The following is a 24,142-nucleotide window of genomic DNA, read 5'->3' on the forward strand; positions in this document are numbered from 1 at the left end:
ATGCATGGGGTGTTCTCCTTCCTCATCTCTGCCTCCTGGCTTCCTTCAAGTCCCAGCTAAAATCCCACCTTCAATAGAAAACCTTTCCTGATCCCCCTTAATTCTAATGTCCACCTTTGTGATTGTCCCCAATTTATCCTGCCAGTATCTTGTTTGTACACAGTTGTTTGCATGTTGTCTCTCCCATTATAGTTTAATCTCCATGGGAGAAAGAACAATCTTTTTGCCTTTCTTTGTATGCATAGCACAGTTCTTGGTACATAGTAGGTGCTTAATAAATGCTTGATTGATTAATGGATTGATAGGAACATTATGCAAGTGACTGTTACCAGACAGAGCCTCCTATGGGAAAATTCACCCTCAAAAGCTCCCTCAGAATAGCCTAAACCCAACTGTAACTCTGGAGGTGGGAGGAGGTAGCTGGGGGCCCTGCTTTAGCTTTTTACCCAATCTCCTCCCTGCCCTGCCTCCAGCTCAACACTAAGGACCTGAGAATATGGGGAAAAGGACACCCTCACATCTCTCCCTGCTGGGCTGTGTTACAGCTGGCTAGCCCCTCCAAATCCTCCAAAAATCTCAGCTGGTCATTTACATTTTTATCAGTCTGGGATAAAGGCAGAGATAGCATCCTTTGCAAATGTACAGATGACTTCAAAGGTCAGGGGAATCTAGATTACAAACTGGGAGGGACTTTAGAGATCACCTGGAACCTTTCCCTCCTTTGACTGATAAGGAATCTAAGGATGAGGGGAGTCTGGAGGCCACGGTGACGTCTCCAAGATCACACAAGGAATATTAGAAGTAAAGCAAATGTCCTGTTTATGAGTGTGGAATGATTGGCAAGAGGCACAGATAGACCTCTCTCTCTCTCTCTCTCTCTCTGTGTCTCTCTGTCTCTGTCTCTCTCTTCCCCCTCTGTCCTTCCCTCCCTCTCTCTTTCTCTCTCTCTCTGTGTCTCTGTCTTTCTCTCTCTGTCTCTCTATCTCTGTCTCTGTCTCTCTCTGTCTCTCTGTCTGTCTCTGTCTCTCTATCTCTCTCTGTCTCTCTTTCTGTCTCTGTCTCCCTGTGTCTCTGACTCTCTCATGATCATGACAAGAAGGGGCTGGTAAATCTTTAATCAGACAACTGTAACACCTATGTAGGGCAATACCTCAGTAAAGAATGAACTATTCTACATAAGTGAATTTTCCAGATAACTGAAACTCATACCCATAATCAGTCAGTCAGTCACGAAGCATTTATTAGGCACCTGCTTATGTCAAGGAAGGTCCTGCGGATACAAAGAAAGCCAAAAGACAGCCCTTGCTCTCTAGGAGCTCCAGGTCTAATGAGAGAGACAACATGCGAAGAACTATGTTCACATGAGATACATACAGGACAAATTTGGAGTAATCCATACAGAGGAGGCATCAGTATTAAGGGATTCCGGGAAGGCTTCTTGTCTAAAGTGGGGTTCTAAACACCAAAAGATTTTTGTGTCTTGTTTTTGGGTTTTTCGTGACCTGCCATGTATAATGGGTGTCACATTGCTTACCTTCTTAATGGGGGGAGGGACTGCAGGGAGGAAGAAAATTTTAAACTGAAAATAAAAATGTTTTTAAAAACATGTTTTTAAGCATTTAACATAAAACATTTTTGAAATGTTTAAAAAAAACTTTTGTTTTTACATCAGTTATATTTTCCCCTCCCCACCCCCTCACAGAGAGCCATCCCTTATAATAAGGAGGGGGAAAAAACAGGAGGAAGAAAAAAAAATTAGCAAAACTAACTTGGTCCAGCCACTTGGGGAAGCAGTTTGAAATGATGCCTAATAAAATTACTAAATTGTGCTACTCTTTGATCCAGTAATATCACTACTAGATCTATGTGCCCAAAGAGATTCAAGAAAGAGGAAAAAGGTTCATATATACAAAATATTTACAGCAGCTCTTTTTGTCTCAGCAAAGAACCGGAGACTGAAGGGGTGCCCATCCATTGGGGAATGGCTAGACCAGGGGTGGGGAACCAGGGGTGTGACCCGTTAGGTCCTCAAGTGCGGCCCTTTGACAGAATCCAAACTTCACAGAATAAATCTTTTTATTAAGGGGCAAATGATAGTATAGGAATGGAATGGAATACATCTGTGGTGACCCAAGGAAGCACAAAAGGGGCAGTTTCAGAGAAACCTAGAAAGTCTCGTGTGAACTAATTTCTCAAAGAGAACTCACTGAGCAAAATTTAACCTTGAGGACACGGAGGAGTTAGAGTCATCACTGAAAATTAGAACTGACTCTCCGTCTCTCTGTCTCTGTCTCTGTCTCTGTCTCTGTCTCTCTGTCTCTCACTGTCTCTCTGTCTCTGTCTCTTTCTGTCTCTCTGTCTCTGTCTCTCTCTGTCTCTCACTGTCTCTGTCTCTCTGTCTCTCACTGTCTCTCTGTCTCTGTCTCTCTGTCTCTGTCTCTCTCTGTCTCTCACTGTCTCTGTCTCTGTCTCTGTCTCTCACTGTCTCTGTCTCTCTGTCTCTCTCTCTCCCTTCACTTCCCCTATTCGTGGCATCCGTTCATTCTAAAATAATGAAAGGAGATTCTTCAGCCCGGTGGCGGCTTTTCCAGGACTTCCTTCCTTAGACGAATCGCACGTCTGGGATAGAAATCCCTTCCCTTCCCGGTGTTCCCGGCGGCTTTTCCTACTAGGACCCCCAGAGGAGCCGAGGAGAACGGACACCTGAGAAGGGGAGGCCCCAGGAGGTGATGCCATGCAGCCAGAAATGGGCGGGGCCTCGGAGGAAAGCCCATTTCCCCAGGGGCGGGGCGGGCCGACCTGTCTCAGAGGGTCTCCCTAAACCTCCGCTTTCCTCCGCCTCTCAGGCACCTTCTGCTAAGACACGTGCAGACTTCAGAACCCAAACCTATTTGCCCGGCACTTACCTAGAAAAGACGCCCTTTCAGTTTTTGTCCCAGAGCTTTCCTATGGGCTTTTCACGTGTTCTTCCAGCTTCCAGGCCTAGCTTAAAGGTCGCGGTCTCCTCTCCTCGCCATGGTGAGAAATGCCTAGTCCTGTTCGCATTACCCACGCGGGACGTACATCTCACCTCATTTTGTTCCTCCTCAGTGCTTGCCCCAATGAGGTTGTCAGGCGACAAGACGCGTGGAGCTCCAGATTTGGAGTAAGAAGACCTTGGTTAGAATTCTGTCCCAGACACTTACCGCATGTGTGACCCTGGACAAGTCTCTTAACCAGCTCTTGGCACAGTGCCTGGTCCACAGTAGGCATTTAATAAATGTTGATTCATTGAAAAAAAGAAAAAGAAAAAGAAAAAAACAAAGAAAATTAGAACTGAAGAGTCCTGTGATGCGGGAAGAGGCTGCTGATGTCTGTCCAGCGGTTTTTCCCCTCATTAAGTGGTCTCCGACCACCATACTTTCTGACAGTTTTTATGGAATTTCATTTACCCCAACCCCCTTGCTATCTGGTTAGCAGTTGACCCTTCTTGCTTCTGTAGTCCTGCCTCAAACATCTTTTCCACAATGCCTATTAAATTTGGAGCACCAAATTCAACTTTGGGCTAAAGAATGAAACCTCAGAGTTTGTAAAATTATCCATAAAATAAGAGTAAATGGTCTCTGAGTGAAAGCCCTGACTCCTCTGAGTCAAATGCACAAACTTTTAAGTGCACGGGCTTTGCGATAGCTAGTCACACCTTCTACTTCTTTCCCGGGTCCCAGCTGTGCTGAGCTGGCTGAGGTTCTAGGACAAGTGGTCTCCATTTATACCATGAAGAGGTAGCATAGGGTCAAATAAATCGAGAGCTGGAAGGGATCTTGAAGGCCATCTAGCACAACCTCCTCATTTTACAGATGAGGAAACTGAGGCCCAGGAAAGCTCTGAGTGACTGTGGTCATACAGGAAGTGTCCGAGGTGGGATTTGAACCCACGGTCTCCAACAACACAAGTACTGAAAAGATGGTATAGAAAGGCTCATCACCTTTTCAGAAACGCTACATGATAAGACACTTGAGGGAACATTCAAACTGCCCAAACCCACTAACGTTTTCCCTGCTAACAGCAATTACCTGTGGTTTCCTCTTGGTGTCCAAAGAGATTTTGTATTCTTCTGTCATTGATATTTATGCTCCCGTTTAGGGGCTTAACAAATGTTGGCTGATTTGACTTCAACCTTGAAAATAAGAAGCAAAAGAGTCACAGATTCTCCAGCAGGCTGCCCAAATTTCATCCACTTACTAGACTAAGTTAGTGGTTCTTTCCTATGGGGTTGCTTGGGTACGTGATAACCAGGGCCATCAACAATCAATGTGCCCTTTTGTGCTCTGTGCAAAGCCCTGGAGATACAAATAGAAAAACAAGACAATGGCTGCCCTCCCGAAGCTCACATACTAATGGGAGGAATTAGTACATGTAAGAGGGCTCAGCTTCAGGGCAGATGGAAAGCCCAGGGGTCCTTAGGAGGACAGGGGCAAGAAAATGTCTTTTCACATCTTTCCATTGATAGAAGCCTCCATATCTGTTTCTGCTATTGAACTAAAGGCCAAAGATTAGGATGGTGAGGTTTTTGGGTTTTTTTTTTCTTTTTCCAGGTCTTAAGTAGCTATGGCTGTTAAGGAGGCAGAGTCTCAACTCTGTCATATCATGTTTCCGTAAGAAAATTATTTTTGTCTCTTCTCTCCCCATCTCATCAAAGCTTATCTGTACTATGTCTCATTCCTGGGGGGCCCTTCAAGTAACTGATAAACTAATCTGATAGACTAGTCTGATGACAGATGCCAGTGGGTTGATATATTATCTTTCCTAGATAACTTTTTTTTTACACTACTAATGAAAATTTATGGCTGTGCAATCTCTATAGTGCGAAAAGGGAAAAGCACTGAATTTGGAGTCAGAGTACTTGGGTCTCAGTTTTCTCATCTGCAAAAGGAATGAGTTGGAATATAAGACCTTTAAGACTCTTTTTTTTTTACCATAAAGATCCCAAGTAAATGGACTGTAATTGTGGACTTTTAAAGAAGGTCAACCAGGGAAATGTTTTAGAGCCAAGTGGTCTTCTATTGGTTTTCAGTCACACAACTCACCAACTATTCCATTTACACATGAGGCAGCAATGAATGTGCTTCTTTGCCAATTATGAGATGGTTATGCCAATCAATCAACACTCAGTAAGTGCGTCCGATGTGGCAGGCACTATCCTATGCACTGGAGATGCAATAAGAGGCAAACAACAGTCCCTGCCCTCAAAGGAGCTTACAGTCAAATGGGAGAGATGTCATGCAAACAGATACATCCGTATTTAATAATAAATAGCAATAGCAGGGCAGCTAGGTGGCTCAGTGCATAGAATGTCAGACCTGGAATCAGGAAGACTCATTCTCCAGAGTTCAAATCTGGCCTCAGATACTTAGTAGCTCTAGTGTGACCCTGGGTAAATCACTTCACCCTGTTTGCCTCAGCTTCCTCATCTGTAAAATGAGCTGGAGAAGGAAAGGACAAACCACTCCAGCATCTCTGCCAAGAAATCCCCCAATGGAGTCATGAAGAGTCAGACACAACTGAACAACATACAACAATAGCATGTAAAACATGTATGAGCTTTGAAAACTGAGCCTGGCTCAACCCCTCCCTTTCAGTGATTTGAAGGAAAGGCTTCATTAGATGGTGGCGTAATGAGGATAATGATGAAGATGATGAAGATAATTAAGGTTTATTAGTCTTAGCTACGAAGGATGTTTGCAAAGGTCTTTGAGTATCCCTAGGATGAAAGTGGGACTCACCAGCATATGCTGTTTCTTTCCCTTCAAAGGGAAAATTAAGCCATGGGAGGACACTATGAAACTGGGAGATTTAATGGAGTCTGGGGAGGGAAAGGAAGGGATGGGGGACATGGATCCCAATGGAGGAGAAGAATTAAATCAATTGTTTGTGGGATGTTGTGCTTCAGTACTTTATGGGGTTGAATACAGGCTTCCCTATATGCCAAATGCCTTGTTATCCTCAGTACTTGTCCAGGGGCCCAGTACCTTTACTCTTTCATTTGAATTGTCTTAGAAAGATTCCGAAGATCACTTGGCAAGATAAGATGCCCTTAAGGTCCTTTCTCAAGCTGAATGGCTAAGGATTCAAACTCTACCACAGAGAAAGCAACTCGGATGGGCTGGCCATGTTGCCTAATGTCAAACTTGTATTTGCTTAGAAGACTAGTTTACAAGGAATGCACACAAAGCTAGCACTCACGTGGAGGTCAGGAGAAGTGAAACAAGTTCACTCTCTGAAGAACTTTGGAATCAGTTGCATGACTTGGGAGATAACTGGCACAGGACTGCCCAGCATGGTGTGTTTGCATTAAAAAAGGTCCTGTGCTCTGTGAGCAAAGCAGAATTGCAGTAGCTCAAAAAAGAAATGTGAGATGAACACATTTAGAGAAATCTCCACTCCCAATGTTCATATGGACTATTTGTGCCCAACCTGTGCTAGAGCCTTCTGGGCTCATATGGTCCGATCAGCCACAGCTGGACACACTGTACCTTGTCTCCAGCATAGTGATGTCGTTTTAGTCTTCTGAAAACAAAGGACAGTATTCAACCAATCATTATGCTCACATCTATGGAGACCTAGACACAAGAGATATTTAAACTCTGTTCTGAGATTTCTCAGGGGAAAGCTTAGATAAATGCAAAATGAACCAAAAATACATAACTCAATGGAGCTGCCCACCCAGGCGATATAAACTTAGAGCTTGGCCAGCTGGAACACGTGTTCTGTCTTTTTTTAAGTGGCAGTAGTGACTGGTTGTCCTCTTGTGCTGCGTGTTCTTCCATGCAATAAGGGACTGGGAGTATCTCCAGTTAGAGCCATATTTAATAATGAGCAAGTATAGCAGCAATAAACATATCAACTTGGAAAATGAGCCCAGCTCAGCTATTCCCTTTCGGCTCCTTTGAGAAAAAGCTTTATTGACGAAGTACAAAATCTCCCCTCGATGATGATGCTTAATTGGGGTCAACTGATGATCCAGGAGGAGAGCTCAAAGTTCTCTGTCCTGCACCACCCATCAAGAGTTTTATCATCAAGAAGTAGCCAAAGGTCATAGGCTTGAGACTTATTTGAAGGTGATCAGACCAGCTGTGTCCTAATCAGAATTGCCTTTTTGCCCCAGGTGCTTCCTATTCCCAATGAGATAAAGGGAAGCCAAGTCTCTTGGCCTGATGTTCAATGCTCGCAAGGCCTGGAGTCTGGGAAAAAGAACAACAATCGTTTCCTCCCCCGCTCCCCTTCCCCCAGCTCCCTACTTCTGAAGCATTTATGGACCTGGCTTTGGAAAAGTACTCTGCTCTTTGGGGACCCTGTATCATCCCTCCTCCTGGGCCCAGTACCATGGAAAGGGAGCCACTTGGGGCTTTGCAAGGCTCCACTTCCCCCCCAAGGTATTTTCCTTTCCTGCTTGCCAAGGCACTACCCTCCTCCCCTACACTTGTCATGAAGTGGTCCCTCTTTCAAAGTCACTCCTGGGTTAGAGAACAAGGCACTGTGTCCAGAAGGCTACTGTCAAAATCCATCTACAATGCATTACCTGAGACCAATGTCCTAGCCTTCTCTAATTAGTACTACAGGATTCGTTTGTTTCTTTAGCTAGTGGATACCTTGGGTCCTTAAGGAGACAGGCAAATTTCACAAGGGTAGAGGTATTTGGCAATAAAGCAGTGTGGGCTGGTCGAAGGAGTACTGGGTTTTGAGTTCAGGAGATCTGGATTCTAGTCCTGACTTTACTACTACTGTGTTGTGTGACCTTGGGCCTCCCTGGTCTTCTCAGTTTCCTTATCTGTAAAATGAAGAGGATGGATTAGATGATCTCTAAGCCCTGGTTTTCTATGAGCTATAATTCATGTGCTCATGAGCAGAGGAAGTCAAGGCTCCCAGGGGAAGGAGAACAGACACTGAAGGAGAGGGTACCTGAAGTGTGGGGAATAGACAAAATATCTTGCTTGAGGTTTGCCTTTTTCACAATTTCACCTTGAGCCAACCCTGTCCTAGAGAGGAAGTCAGCGAAACATCTTGGGGTGTGTGGGCTTTGCAGTGCTCTTCAAACACTATCTAACCACACCTCTCTAACTTGCTCTGCACGGTCCCTAACACTACCATGCACAATCACGCTTTCCACAGAAGTTTTCTGTGGATGGTGGTCACCGTGACTGAAATTCCAACAGTAAGATCCTTAACCATGGTTTTGACCATCAGCTCCTTCAACCTGCTTGGAGAAACCCATCTTGTACATTCCAGATGAGTCCAGAGTTCTGTGTGAATTCTTCCTACTTCCGTTTCCTCCCTTTACTTAATCTATCTGGATAATAATGATAATAGTAATAATAATAGCAATAATAATTTACTGAGCCTTTAAGATTTGCTTACATATAGTATCTTTCTTTTGGGCTACTAGGTGGCACAATGAATAGAGCACCAGACCTGGAGTCAGAAAGATCTGAGTTCAAATCCTGCCTCAGACACTTCCTAGCTGTGTGACCCTAGGCAAGTCAATTAAACCTGTTTGTCTCAGTTTCCTCATCTGTAAAATGAGCTGGAGAAGAAATGGCAAACCGCTCCATGTCTTTGCCAAGAAAACTCCAAATGGAGTCACAAAGAGTTGGATACAACTGAAATGACTGCACAAGTATCTTTCTTCAGATTAAATATTATTTTTTCAATTAACAAAAATCTTCCCTTTCTTCCTTGCCCCCTCAATTGAGGATGAAAGGAAAAACAAAACCTCAGATACAAACATGTGTAGTCAAGCAAAACAAATTTCTACCTTGACTATGTCTAAAAGAAAAATATATGCACACATATGTATGTATGTGAATGTGTATGTGTATATATACATGCATATATGCATATATTGATCCCGATGGAGGATTATATCAATTATCAACAGTCAGCATATGCACACATAAATCTATATACATATATACGTACTCTTAGTCTTTCACCTTTCTATCAGGAGGTGGGTAGCTTATCATTAATCCTCTGGACTCTTCTAGGTGGTCATTGTGTTGATCAGAGTTCCTCAGTCTTTCAAAGTTGTTTGTCTTTACAATATGGTTCTTATTATAGAAATTTCTCTCCTGGTTCTGCTCACTTCACTCTGCATCAGTTCATACAAGCCTTTCCAGGCTTCTCTGAAACCATCCTTTTAATCATTTCTAAAGCACAATAATCTTCCATCATATTCATATACCATAATTCTTTGGCCAGTCCCCAATTGATAGGCACCACCTCAGTTTCCAATTCTTTGCCATCACAAAAAGAGCTATACATATTTTTAACGCATTTTCAATTAGGACTTAGGCCTAATCCTTAATGTCCTCTTCTTGGTCCTCCCTCTCCCTTTCCCCTTTTCCCTCTCTCCTGTGTCCCTGTTGAGTGAAATATATTTCTCTACTCAACTCTGTGTGTGTATTTACTTCCTTCCTATGACTCAGATTAGAATGAAGTTCAAGTGTCAGCTACCCCACACCCTCTCCTTCTTTGTATAGATATTGACTTGTGCACTCTGATTAAGTGAGAAAATATTCTCTAACCTTCCTTTCCCCTCTCCTCTTTCATGTATTCCTTTTCATCTCCCTTTCTGTTCTTCTTTTAAGATTATTGAGACATAACAGAACCATTCCCAGGACTTCCATTTAATTAGATTTCCATTATGACCTCTGATGATAATTGGGCACATGCTCATACCTATCATGAGACATTTACACAGCAAATGCCACCAATCAAGGATTTGGTTTATTGTTTTGTTGATTCTCTCTTCTTCTTTGTTTTTTTTTAGCTAGGCAATGGGGTTAAGTGACTTGCCCAGGGTCACACAGCTAGTAAGTGTTATGTTTCTGAGGCCGGATTTGAACTTAGGTCCTCTGAATCCAGGGCCAGTGCTTTATCCACTGCACCACCTAGCTGCCCCTGATTATCTCTTCTTAAGAAAGTGATGGAGAATACAGCACCGGCCCTGAAGTCAGGAGGACCTGAGTTCAAATTCAGCCTCAGACCAAACACTTGACGCTTACTAGCTGTGTGACCCTGGGCAAGTCGCTTAACCCCAATTGCCTTAAAAAAAAAATTAAAAAAAAAAGAAAGTGATGGAGAAAATGCTAACAATGTAGATTAAATTTAAAAATATGTTGTGTCTATATTAATTTTAAAGGTCTGATTGTTAAGCATTTATTAGCTTTTATTTTGTTGAGCATTTTATTAGCTTAATATTTCTGAACACATTTATTATCTCTTCACAATAGAATGTAAGCAGTTTATCCTTGTTTAGTCCTTTATCATAGTTTAACTGTATTTATCTCTATTTTTTTCTTAACTTCTATATTTGAACTTCAAAGTTCCCACAGAGAAAGAGAGCTCTGATCTTTTCATCAGCAATACTTGGAAGTTCTCTATTTAATTAAAGGTTTTCCCCCTCATGGGATTATACTTAGTTTTTTCTGGACAAGTTATTTTTGGCTATAAACCTATATTCTTTGCCTTCAGGAATACTGTATTCCAAGTACTCTGCTTTTTCATGATGATGGCTGCTAAATCTTGTCTGATTCTAATTGTGATTCCTCAGCACTAGATCTTTTTTGAGGCTGCCTGCATATTTTTTTTTCTTTCACCTGAAAGCTCTTGGGGTATAATATTCCTAAAAGTCTTCATTTTGTGGTTTCTTTCAGGAGGTGACTGGTAGATTCCTTATGTTTCAGTTTGCCCCATGATTCTAAGAGATCTGAGTAGTTTTCTTTTAATATTTCTTGAAATATGATGTCTAGGCTCATTTTTGGTTTATGAGTTTCTGGTCATCAGTCAGTCAATAAACATTTAATTAAGTGTTCCTATGTACCAGGAACTGTGCTAAGTTCTGGGAATAAAAAAAAAGGCAAAAGACAGTCCCTTCCCTCAAGGAGCTCACAATCTATTGAGGGAGACAATAAGCAAACAAATATGCACAAACAAGCTATAAACAGTATAAGTGGGGAATAATTAAGAGAGGGAAGATACTGGAATTAAGAGAGATTTTGAAAGGTTTCCTATAAAAAAGGTCATTTTAGTTGGGGCTTAAAGGAAGCCAGGGAAGCCAGTAGGCAGAGATGAGGAGAGAGTGCATTCTAGGCATGGGAAATATCCATAGAAAATGCTCAGTGTCTTGTTCATGGAACAGCAAGGAGGCCAGTGTCCCTGGTTTGAAGAGATGTTAATGATTTCTTATTTTATCTCTCCTCCATCTGTTCTGCAGGTTAGTTGTTGTTGTCATGAGATATCTTAAATTTTCTTGTGTTTTTTTCCCAGTCTTTTGACGTTATTCTAATATTTCTTGTTGTCACATGGAGCTATTATCTTCTATTTGGTCCATTCTAACTTTCAGGTGGTTTGTTGCATAGACAAAGTTTTGTACCTCTTATGCCTAACTTGGTTTCCATTCCAATTCTTTCTTCCCTAATTGCCATTTCTTTTCCATTTTTTCTTCTAGTGCTCTCATTTCATTTATAAAAACATTTTAACTCTTAAGAACAACAACAACAGCAACAATAACTCTGCCTCTTCTCTTCCAGGTATTCTAGTTGAATTTGTGCCTAAGCAGTATTTTTCTTTGGGGCTTTGCTTGTAAATGTTTTAGAGTAATTCTCTTCTTCTAGGTTTGTGACTTGATCATCCTTGTCATCATAATAACTATTTATGATGGGATTCCTTTTTTTGTTGTTTACTCATTCTTCCAGCTTATTTTCTGACTTCAGACTTTATGTCAGGGCCAGGCTCTGCAAAATTCTGGAGAGAAGGTCTGGGCTGGTTCTGTTGCTGCTTCCTTGGGGTATTGAGTGTTATATAATTCCAGGATCTCAGGGATGACTCAGGATGTGGGCCTGCAAACTTTCAATGCTCCAAAATAGAGCCCTCAGTTTCCAAATCTAGAATTTCCACTGTCACTAAGGCTCTCAGACCTGAGGTTCTGAGACCAGTTTGCCCAACCCTCTTCCCATAATCAGATTGGGACCGTTGTCATTTTCTCAGGAATCTTCCTATGAGGAAGTCTACCTTTTTGTTTGTCTTGGCTGAACACAGAAAGCAGCAAAATCTATTCACCTCAAAACGAGGGTGGCCATGGAAAATGGGCACAGACTCTTCTTTCAGAGCTCCAAAGTTAGGTGCCTAGTTAAAGAGACGTTTCACTTAAGGGACAGAAAAGAGGGTTGGGGAAATTACCTGGTCAGGCACCAGTAGACTTTTGGAGTGGGAAGATCAAGGACAAGAAAGAAAGGAAGGAAGGAAGGAAGGAAGGAAGGAGGGAGGAAGGGAAGAAAGAAAAAAAAGTAAGAAAGAAAGTGGTTAGATCTTCAATAAGGATATTTTAAAAATTCAGTGCAGGATGTTGCATTGAAATTGATAGTTAAAGAAAGACTGATAAGGGTTTCTCATTTAGGTGAGACTTCAGTCTAAAGACTAAAGTACAATCCTAATACTATTATGTAATATGTAGACTAAAAGAGGGCAGCTAGATGGTGCAGTGGACAGAGTGCTACGCTTGGAGTCAGGAAGGCCTAAATTCAAATCTGACCTCAGACACTAGTTGTGTGACCCTGGGCAAGTCATTTAACTCTGTTTGCCTCAGCTTCCTCATTTATAAAATGAGCTGGTGAAGGAAATGGCAAACTACTCCAGTATCTTTGCCAAGAGAACCCGGAAAGGTATTACAAAGAGTTGGACACCACTGAAAAACGGCTGAACAAAACAAAAGATTAAAAGAGGCAAGAGTTGGGGGAGGGGAGAGTCTCAACATGCTTCCATATAGGTATACCAGGACTAGAACCCAGGTCCTTTGCCTGCAAATGTAGCACTCTTACCATTCATCTCAGAGGCCATCTAGTTCAGCCTGTCCCTGAACAAGAATCCCCTCTAAATCATAACCAACAAGTGGTCATTCAGCATTTTTTTTTTGTAGAATTCTCCTGAGGGGAGAACCCACTACCTCCAGAAGCAGCACATTCCACTTTTGGACACTTCTAGTTATTAGGAAGCTTTAAAAACTGCCTCTTTGCAGTTGCTACTGACCAATCCTAGTTTTGTTCTCTGAAGCCAGAGAGAACAAATCTAATAGTTTCTGCATGTGACAGACCTTCAAGCACTTGGCCCCCCATCATAGCCCCCCAAGTCTTCTCTTCTCTAGGCTAAACATCCCCAGCTCCTTCAGGTAATCCTGAGATGATGTAGACTTGAGGTCTTTCATCATCCTGGTGGCCCTTTTCTGGACATTCTTCTCTAGCATCAGTGTGGGTCCTCAAATGTGGACTTAAAATGTAGGTCCTCAAAATGAACACAATCTTCCAGATATGGTCTGACAGGAACCAAGAAACTCTCATTTCTCTAGTCCTGCATTTCTGTGTGCCCCCACCTAGCTTCCCAGAACTGAGGGAAGGAAGGATCCAACCTCTAGAGGTCGCTGCATGTGATATTATTGGACTAGTTAGGCATAGGGAGCTCATACAAGGCTATCCCTTTATAAAATGTGAACATTTCTCTCTCTTTGTATCTCTATCTCTGTCTTTCTGTCTCTCTGTCTCTGTCTCTCAAATCCATAGCCTTCTATGGTAGCATTATTCTTGAATCTGCTTCCAGCCTCAACCTTGAATGACTGCCTCTCTGTACCTTTGCCTACTGGAAGAGAGTATGTGTCTTTGTTTTCTCAATTGCCCCTCAAATTCTCTCAAATTGACTCTCCTGATGGTGAATGGGATGTCTGTTTCTGGTTGAGCAGTCCTATTTTCAAAGTGATTTGGTCAATGAATTAAGGAGAAAAACTCCACTCTTTCCCCTAGCTGCCTTCTGGTAGTGGTGCAATGGTCTTCTCCACAACTCTCTAACTGGCAAACTCAGGTTAGCTGAATAAAGCCTCCAAGAGTATCGCCAATCTTCAGCCCAAGACTATGTCATTATTCCTTCCAACTCAATCAAAGAGGGGTATTCATACTGCATGAATAGATAAAAGAGTGTGATTAAATCCTAAGACTACATGACCAGAGATGAAAGGGGCTAAGGAGGAAAAAGAAAAGGAAATCAAATCTGTCCTCCTTATGTACATCTTATTAATAACAATAGCTAGCATTTTTACAGCACTTTAAGGTTTACAAAATGCTTTGCAGATATTATCTCATTTTATCCTAACAAGCCTGGGAGGTAGGTGCTGTTACCATCTCCATTTTATAGATGAGGAAACTGAGCCAGACAGAGATTAAATGACTTGCCCAGGGTTACACTATTAAGCATTTGAGGCTAGATTTGAATTCAAGTCTTCCTGACTCCAGGTCCAGCTCTCTATCCATGGTGCTACCCATCTACCTCATGATTTTTTAGGGAATTTATCAAATCATATCATATCAAAATGTGTATGAGGTATCAAAATGTGTGTGAGGTATCAAAATGCAACAGTGGGGGTTGGTTATGATACATCAATAATATTTTTATGAACTGGCACTAATTCGATAGAATGTAAGCTCCTTGAAGGCAAGAATACATTTTTGTTTTTGTCTTTGTATCTCCAGCACCCAGTAAGGTACCTAGCACACATCAGGTTCTTGATAAATAACAATTGAATGGGAAGAAACACAGTGACTCTGAAGCCAAAGTCCCTTAAATCCTCGATGTATGACCCTCATCTGTAAAATGAGGAGCTTGAACTCAGTGACCTGCAAGGTTTATTTGAGTAACTAGATGCAGCTCTGGGATCTAACGCTCTTTTTATGTGACATAAGCACTTACAACTTCCTCAGGCTGATGCAGGTGAAAAGAGTTGGCTAATATTTTGTTAACTGGCAGACCCAGTTGGCAAGACTTTGCTTAGTACCAAAGTCTGATGTTGGCTCCCACAGCTCTCACTACACACAGTCTGAGGAATGGAGGGATTGAGGCAGGACTGAGAAGGAGTTGGGAAGAAAACACATCAGAGAGATGCTTCTTATCCTTTAACTATAAAATAGGATGATTTGTGAGTTTGGGGAAGATAATAGAGTAAAATATTGCCCTGAAGGGAGGCTTCTCACATACTTATCAAAAATAACACGAGACATGCTAAATAAATAAATAAATGAATAAGCAAATAAAAGAATAAATGACCAATTAAATAAATAACTAATAGCTAGCCTTTATATGATGTTTTAAGGCTTTACAAGTATGACCTCATTTTATCCTCATGAGAACTCTGGGAGGCAGATGCTATTGTTATCCCCATTTTACAGATGAGGAAACTGAAGTGACTTGCTCAGGGTCACCCAAGTAGTAAGTGTCAGAGGCAGGATTTGAACTCTGGTCTTCTTGACTCCAGGTCCAGTGTGCTATTCACTAAGCCACCTAGCTGAATGAATGAGAATTGCTAAAAATCTACATGAAAATGTGTAATTTACTTAACAATAAAATAAACAAAACAGAGCTCTGACACAATAAAAGCATTTTAGAATTAACTAACTGGCAAAAGTGCATTGGATTTGGAGTCTAATGTCCATCTCCAACAATGAAAGTGAATTAAGAACAAGATATCAATTGTCAGTCAATTAGCAGTAATGTAACCATGCAGCTATAATCCCAATGGCATGCCAGTAACACATCTGGTAACAACAAAAGTTTGGGTTCTCTTTGGCACCATCAGATAACAAGCATTAAAATAGAAGTGTATGGATTCAGCTCAATAACAAAAGTTAAACAATTGGTCAGTCAGTCAATCAACTAAGGGCAGCTAGATAGCGCAGTGAATAGAGTGCCAGGCCTGGAATCAGGAAGACCTGAGTTCAGATCTGGCCATACTAGCTGTGTGACCCTGGGCAAGTCACTTCACCCTGTTTGCCTCAGTTTCCTCATCTGTAAAATGAGCTGGAGAAGAAAATGGCAAACCACTCCAGAATCTCTGCCAAGAAAACCCCAAATGGGGTGACAGAGGGTCAGACATGACTGAACAAGAACAACCACAAAACGTTGATTTAGCATCTATTATGTATCAAGGACTGTGCCAAGTGCTAGGGATAGGAGGGAAGGGAAAACGAGAAGCGAAGTACTTCATAAAAAGAAAAGAAACATTTCAAAAATAGCATGCAAAACAAAATACAACTGTAAAGATAACTTCAGTGAGGAGAATCCATGTATTAAAATAGGAGATCAAAGTGGGCCCTTAGCCCAGTGTCGGGCACAAAATAGACAATTAATAAATGTTTATTGATTGACCGATTGCTTCAAGAGGAAATTGCACACCATCAATGAGGAAATAATCCAACAAAATTCAAAATTATATCAAAAAGAAAATCACTGTGTAATAATCATCCTCAATAATAACCAGTTAAACTAAATTCAACTTTAAATTCATGGCGTAAAGGAAAAAAATGAATTAACATAAAACATTTTAAAATTAAGAAAGATAGTACAAGTACATAAAATTCACACAGCAATAAAGATGGAAATTCTATTTTATTTAGAAGAAGCAAAAGAAATAGAATTGAAATCATCTCTATATTCCCAAAACAGAAAAAAAAAACTTTAAAAAATTCTCAGGCATAATCCCCACTTGTAATCACCAGATATAGATGGGGAACAAAGTTAGCCAAGTTCTCACTCTTCCTTTACTCCTTCTTCTGCTGGGTTGCCCTACAGGCACAACTTTCCCTTTGATCAGTCAGAGGATCTCCATCCTCCTCCTCCTCCTCCTCCTTCTCCTCCTCCCTGTCCTCCTCCTCCTCTTCTCCCTATCTTAGGGAACAGAACAATAATAAAATCACAAATAATTCTTGAGCCCCCAGATCAGAATTGAAGTCTGATCACCAGAGCAAGGTTTAGTGGCCCAATCACATTTTAAGTTCTGAAAATGCTGGCTACTTACTGGATTTCTTCATTCTACCCCATCCTCACCCCCACCCCCGGCCATAGCAATTAGTACACAGACATGCAATTCAAGTGTTCCTGATTTATGATGGATTTATTTTAAATAGGAAGCAAAAAGTACAATTTAAATAGAGTAAAAAATTTTAAAATCATATGAAAGTTCCTAGTTATAAACAGGCATCTAGAGAGAATAAAAGCCTTTCAAAGCTTTTTTCAGTTTTTACAGGGATGATGGCAACCACTAACCTCAAACTGAGTTCTTTGTTTAAGTTAGTGGAGGTGGTGTCACTGTCCTCACATGCCATCTTTCAGTAGAGCATACAGGTTACACCACAGCATGTCCATGATCTCTCGCAGGCAGACTGCCAGTCTGTGGGCTGTGTCATCTCTACTCTGTCTCTTCTCCATGTCTCAGACTGCCTATCTTTTTCTCAAAAGTAAGGTTTGACTGAAGTCTATCAACTGGCTCAGATCTTCTCAAATGGGACTATCTTATTATTTCTCAGGGCTGTAACAATCTCTGTTACAAGGGGATTCTAAGACAGGGAAGTAAGAAGCAGGAGTTGTACAAAAGCAGGGGATGTGGTATCCTTTATGAAAACCAACCAGAAGGCCAATTTGACCAATTTGTTAAATGGAGTAATGTGCACCAAGGAAGATATGCGATTGTTAACCAAATATAAAGGCCTTCAGAGTTCTGTTTTGTCAAAATCACTGAATCTTACAAAAAGGCTTTTCAGAAAGAGAGGAAGAAAAGAAGGAAGAGAGACAAAGAGGGAGGGAGAGAAGGAAGGAGGGAGGGAGGGAGAGAGAAAGAAGAAAGGAAGGAAAAAGGACAGAACTGCTTATATGACCTTGGGCAAGTCACTTAACCTCCATAGACTTTAGTCTCCTCACCTATAAAAGAAGGCATTGTACTAAATGGCCTCTGAGCCAACTACATTCTCATTCACAACCCTCCTATATCTAATAAGTTGCCAAATCTCATCAATTCTACCTCAACTATCTCTAATGTCAGGAAGACTTCAGTTCAAATCCAACCTCAGACACCTACTAGCTATGTGATGCCAGGCAAGTCATTTCACCTTTTTCTGTCTCCTATAAAATAGGGATAATAATAGTACCTACCTGTTAACAGAGAAAGAAGAAGAAGCAGAGGAATATTTAAAACTTTCACCATTTTCCCATTATGAGTTCTTAAGGGACAGACACCTCCCAACAATTCAAGCCAACAGGCACTGTGCTAAGTGCTTTACAAATATTATCTCATTTGCTCCTTACAATGACCCTGGGAGGGAGTTCCTATTATGATCCCTATTTTACAGTTGAGGAAATTGAGGTGGACAGAGGTGAAATGACTTGCCCAGAGTTGTACAAGTAGTAAGTGTCTGAGGCTGGATTTGAACTTGAATCATCCTGACTCCAGGTCTAGCATACTATACCATTACACCATCTAGTTACCCTAGGATCATTCGCTCAGTAAACATTTATTAAGTGCCTATTATGTGCCAGGAACTATATTAAGCATGTGATGCAAAAAAGGAGCAAAAGAAGATGGCAGCCATTCAGCTGAACTCTCCCAACATTCCTCTCCAAATAACTTTAAAATAATGCCTCAAATCAAATTTTGGAGTGGTAAAACCAACAAAAAGTTGGGGTGAGATATTTTTCCAGTGTAAGAAAACTTAAGAGGTTGACAGGAGAAGTTGTAACATGACATAAAGGCCTGCTAGAGGTCTGTCTGGAGCCCACACATGAGGCAGTGGCAACAGTGGCCAGAGCAGTAGCTTCAGGAGCTCTCAGCTCAGAGACAATGAAAAGGTCAAACAATTGGTGAGAAAGATATTACAGGGAACCTTGTGCTAGCACTGGGTACAGCTGGCACTGAATGACAACTCTATTGACCATATGGAGGTCTGGATCACAGTTTCAGGGTGGAGAGGAGAGCTGGTTGTCAGTCCCAAGAGAGCAAGGGCCCTGGTCATAGTTCCAAGGCCAAGAGGAGCACTACTACTTTAGGCTTCAGAGGACCAGAGGCCCTTCCTAGTCAAAGACCAGAGGGTAGACCATGATAGACGTAATCATAACTCTCCCAGGATCATGCCACCTTGGAAGCACCAAAAACTTGCAGATCCCCAGAACTATCTCTGAAAACAGCAGCACAAAAAAGCCTGAAGCTTGGTGCAGTGCCTCCCCACCTCAAGGTATGCAGAGCCCAACTTTAATATGATGTTCAAAGTTAAGAAATAGGCTGGGAAAATAAACATAAAAATAATTTGACAATATAAGCTACTATGGAGGCAGGCAACAACAAGAGATAAACTCAGAAGAAGACAACAATGTGAAAACAGCTACCCCCTCCCAAAAAAAAAGACTCAAAGAAAAATGGTAATTGGACCCAAGCCCAACAAGAATTCCTGGAAGAGTTCAAGAAAGAGATAAAAGTGGTAGAAGAAAAACTGGGAAAAGAAATGAGAATGATGCAAGAAAACTATGAAAAGAAAGTTAATAGCTTGGTAAAAAAGAGGCACAAAAATTCACTGAAGAAAAGAACTTCTTAAAATGGAAAAAGAGGTACAAATATTCACTAAAAAAAAGAACTCCTTCAAAAACAGAATTGGCCAAATGGAAAAAGAGGTACAAAATCTCACTGAAGAAAATAATTCCTTAAAAATTAAAATTGGGCAAATGGAAGCCAATGGCTCCATGAGACATCAAGAAACAATAAAGCAAATCCAAAAGAATTAAAAAAGTAGAAGAAAATATGAAATATCTCATCAGAAAAAAACTGACCTGGAAAACAGAGGTAATTTAAAAATTATTATACTACCTGAAAGTCATGATGAAAGAAAGAGCCTAGATATCATATTTCAAGAAACTATCAAGGAAAACTGTCCCAATATCTTAGATCCAGAAGGTAAAATAGACATTGAAAGAATCTACCAATCATCCCCTGAAAGAGATTCCAAAATGAAAACTCCCAGAAATATTATAGCCAAGTTCCAGAGCTCCCAGGTCAAAGGGGAAATGCTTCAAGCAGCCAGAAAAGAATAATTCAAGCCGTAGTCAGGATCACACAAGATTTACCAGCTTCCATGTTAAAGGATCAGAGGGCTTGGAATATGATATTCCAGAAGGCAAAGGAACTGGAATTACAATCAAAAATCACCCAGTCAACAAAACTGAAATATTCCTTGGGGGCGGGGGGAAGAACAGTTATTTAAATGAAATAGAGGACTTTCAAATAATCCTGATGAAAAGACCAGAGCTGAATAAAAAATTTAACATTCAAACAGAAGACTCAAGAAAAGCATAAAAAAGTAAACATGAAAGAATAATCATAAGGTACTCAATAAAATTAAACTGTTTATAACTTCTAAGAATGTTATCAACATTAAGGAAGTTAAAAGTGGGTTACATAGATATAGGCATGGGTGTGAGTCAGTTATGTTGGAATGATCTCAAAAAAAATGAAGGGGGAGAAAGATGGATATACTAGGAAAAGAGGAAAAGGTGGGGTAAAAAGGGGAAATTTTTTTTCACAGGAAAGATCTGTACAAGGAAAAGCTTTCAAAATGAAGTAGGAAATGGGGGCAGGGGGGCAGGAGTGGTAAGTGATGCTTGAACTTTACTCTCATTGGAATTGGCTCAAAGAAGGAAAAATATGCACACCCAGTTGTGTATAGAAATGTAATTTACCCAATAGGGAAACGGGGAAGGGGATAAGAGAAAGGTGGGGATGACAAAGGGGAGGGCAGATTAAGGGACACAGTGGTTAGTAGCAAAATAGATTTTTGAGGAGGGATAGGATAAAAAGAGTGAGGGAGAGGAAGAAACAGAAGATAATGGGATGAAGGGAAATACGCAGTAATCATAACTATGAATGTGAATAGGAAGAGCTCACCCATAAAATGGAAGCAGATAGCAGAATGGATTACAAACCAGGATCCGGCAATATGTTGTTTACAAGAGACATACTTGAAACAGAAAGATACACACAGAGTTAAAATAAAGGGCTGAATGAGATGCCAATATACTTCAGCTGAAATTTTAAAAAAAGGCAGGGGTAGCAACCATTATCTCAGACAAAGCAAAAGCAAAAGTAGACCCAAATAAAAGAGATAAGCAGAGAAACTGCATTTTCCTAAAAGGTACCATAGGCAATGAAGTAATATCAAAATTTCTTTTACAAGTTTCTATGATAAAGATCTCATTTCTCAAATATATACTAAGTACACAACCGAGTCAAAGTTTGAAAAATGAGAGCCATTCCTAAATTGATAAATGATCAAAGCATATGAACAGGTAGTTTTCAAAAGAAATCAAAGCTATTTATACTAATACTTCTAAAATGTTCTAAATCAATATTGATTAATTAAAACAACTCTGAGGTACGGTACACCTCACACCTATCAGAAATAACAAATGCTGGAGGAGATGAGGGAAAAATAGGTACACTAATGAACTGTTGGTAGAGTTGTGAACTGGTCCAACCATTCTGGAAAACAATTTGAAACTATGCCTAAAGGCTATAAAACTGTGCATACCTTTTGAACCAGCAATACCACTCCTAGGTCTGTATCCAAAGAGATCAAAGGAAAAGGAAAAGGACCTATATGTACAAAAATATTTATAGTAGCTCTTTTTTTGTGTAGGCAAAGAATTGGAAATTGAGAGGATGCCAATCAATTGGAGAATGGATGAACAAGTTGTGACATAGGACTGTGATGGAATACTATTGTGCTGTGGGAAATGATGAGGGAGATGATTTCAGAAAAAAAAACCAAACATGGCAAGACCTCTGTGAACTGTTGCAAAGTGAAGCGAGAAGAATTGGGAGATCATGGTGCATGAGAACAGCAAAGTTGTGATGATGATCAACTGTGAAAGACTGGGTTACTCTGATCACTATATGATCCAAGGCAATTCCAAAGACTCATGATGAAAAAGTGCCATCAACCTCCAGAGAGAGAACTGGTGGATTCTTAGTACAGATTGAAGTATAATTTTCTCACTTTATTTTTCTTGGCTAATATGGAAACATGTTTTGCATGATTTCACATGTATAATTGATATCATATTGTTTATCTTCTTAGTGGGTGGAGGAGAGTGTGGGAGAGAATTAGAGAGTTGGGAACACAAAATTTAAAAAGAAAAGAATGCTAAAAAATAAAATAAAATTTTTAATAAGAGGCAAAAGACAGTTTCTGCCCTCAAGGAGCTTACAATCTAAGAGGGAGACAACATGCAAACAAATAATATACAAAGCAAGCTATATACAAGATATAGATAGATAGAAGATGTATGTAGTCTAGATATATATAGGATGTATATTATATATATACAGATATAATCAATAGGGAATGATTAATAGAGGGAAGGCACCAGAATTAGCAGTTGGGAAAGGCTTCCTGTGGAAGGTGGGATATTAGTTAGAACTTAAAGAAAGCCAAGGAAGTCAGTAGTTAGAGCAGAGAAGAGAGAGCATTCCAGAGATAAGGAGCAGCCAGCCAGGGAGAAGGCTTGGCCCAGCACTCTACCCACTATGCCTCTGATTTCATGAAATTAAAGCAAAATGGCCCCATAATTTTTGAGGTGTGTTCTATCATTTTTTGAGGTTGACATCTTAGAAGACAAATGCCCCGCTTTGTCTAAGAGAGACTTCTGGTTTGGTTGTACTTTGAATCCCTCCTCGTGTGTGTTAACAGGCTTGTGACAACACGTGTTGACAACTTGTGACATCCTTGATTCCTTCAGAGAATTTCTGGACTCTTTGAAGCAGGCATCCACTCAGAATTAAAGGCACCGAACTTATGGAATGCTTACTGAGGTAGTCACACAACTGATCACGGTCACCTCCATATATCCTTTGAAGTAAAGGTAAGTAAATCAGCCAACAAGCATTTCTAAAGCACTAACTACATTCCAGGCACTGTGCTAAGCCCTGCAGATGCAAAGAAGGCAAGAAAATAGTTTTGCTTTTAAGGAGCTTGCAGTCATTCGGGAGAGACAATATACAAGCAATATATATGTAAGATATGTAATGTAAAAGGTGGGGCAGCCAGGTGATACAGTGGACAGAATGCTGGAGCTACAGCCAGGAAGGCCAAAATTCAGATATTTTCTAGCTCTGTGACCCTGGACAAATCACTTATCCTTTGCTGCCTCAGTTTCCTCATTTGTAAAATGGGGAAAATAATAGCACCTACTTCCCAGGGTTGTTGAGAGGATCAAATGAGATGATACTTGTGAAGTACTTTGCAAACTTCAAGGCCCTATAGAAATACTAATTATTATTATTGTTATTAATCTCGGAGGAAAGGCACTAATATGGGGGACGAGAGAAAACCAGGAAAGGCCTCTTGCAGATGTTAGGATATGATCTGAATCTTGGAGGAAGCCAGGAAGGCAGGAGGGAAAAATGTTCTAGGTATGGGGGGACAGCCAGTAGAATGTCAAAGTTAAGAGATGGGGGGAGGGGCCAGACTGGTGTTATTTGAGGAACAGCAAAACCAGTTACTCTGAATCAGAGTATGTAGAGAGGACAAAGGTGTAAGAAGACCAGAGATAGCAAGCGCTCGAGTTGTGGAGGACTTCAAAGGCCAGACAGAAAATTTCCTATTTCATTCTGGAGATAACAGGGAGCCAATGGAGTTGACTGAATGAGGGCAGGGGTCACGTAATTGGACCTGTGCAAAAAGAAAGATCTTTTTGTCAGCCAAGTGGAAGATGGGCTGGAGTGGGCATACACTTGAGACAGGGAGACCCCCACCCTTCCAGCAGCTATTGCACTAGTCCAGCCATGGGCAGCTAGGTGGCGCCATAGTGCACAGTGGGCTTGGCCTGGAGTCAAGAAGACTCATATTCTGCATTCAAATTCAGCCTCAGACACTTGCTATGTGACCCTAGGCAAGTCACTTCGCCCTGTTTGCCTCAGTTCTTTATTGGTAAAATGAGCTGGAGTAGAAAATGGCAATTCACTCCAGTATCTCTTCCAAGAAAACACCATGCAGAGTCATGAGGAGTCAGACACGACCAAACAAGTGCATGAGGTAATGAGAGACTTCACCAATATGGTGGCAGTGTCAGAGAAAGGGATGCATAAAATATGTTGAAAGGTGGAGATGACAATGCTTGGCTACAGACTGGATTGTGGAGTAAAGGAAAGTGAGAAGTCAAGGATGACCCCTAGGTTTCAAGCCTGGAAGACTATGGGGATGGTGGATACCTTCAACAGTAATAAGGAAGTTAGGGAGAGGGGAGGGTTTAAGTG

This window comes from Vombatus ursinus, unplaced genomic scaffold (genome assembly GCF_900497805.2).
Source record: "Vombatus ursinus unplaced genomic scaffold, bare-nosed wombat genome assembly UNPS02014489.1, whole genome shotgun sequence".
Lineage (NCBI taxonomy): Eukaryota > Metazoa > Chordata > Mammalia > Diprotodontia > Vombatidae > Vombatus > Vombatus ursinus.